This window comes from Cystoisospora suis (genome assembly GCF_002600585.1).
Source record: "Cystoisospora suis strain Wien I chromosome Unknown contig_6911, whole genome shotgun sequence".
NCBI classification, from domain to species: domain Eukaryota; phylum Apicomplexa; class Conoidasida; order Eucoccidiorida; family Sarcocystidae; genus Cystoisospora; species Cystoisospora suis.
In genome coordinates this window covers 1-256 of record NW_027159698.1, presented here as the reverse complement: position 1 = coordinate 256, position 256 = coordinate 1, and the positions used below count along the sequence as shown (strand labels likewise).

The window sequence follows — 256 nt, the reverse complement described above, 5'->3', positions numbered from 1 at the left end:
TGTGTATGTATATGTATGTCTTTATGTTGTATGTAGTAGATATATGATTTCTTCTTGTTAAGGAAAGATACGCTCGAGTGTCTGTGAAGAGGAGTGTGTCTTGATGTGTGTCTAATGTCTATTGTAGACACCATCCATCCATCCATCCACATACCTATGAAGATGATAGCGACAGTTTCTCGACAAGCCGCCTCCCCGTCTACGTGTCTTCTTGCTTTTCTTTTGCTTCGGGTGGAAGAAGAAGAAGACGAAGACG

At 41.8% G+C, this 256-nt stretch overlaps 1 protein-coding gene across 1 annotated transcript in view; it reads left to right on the top strand.

The window, feature by feature from the left end:
* CSUI_010205 (bromodomain-containing protein) overlaps positions 1-228 on the top strand; it is a 4,643-nt gene extending 4,415 nt beyond the window's left edge. The window contains exon 3 of the mRNA XM_068070310.1: positions 128-228. The gene's annotated coding sequence lies outside the window, so the exon portion shown is untranslated. The remainder of the gene's footprint in view (positions 1-127) is intronic.
* The last annotated feature ends 28 nt before the right edge of the window (positions 229-256 follow it).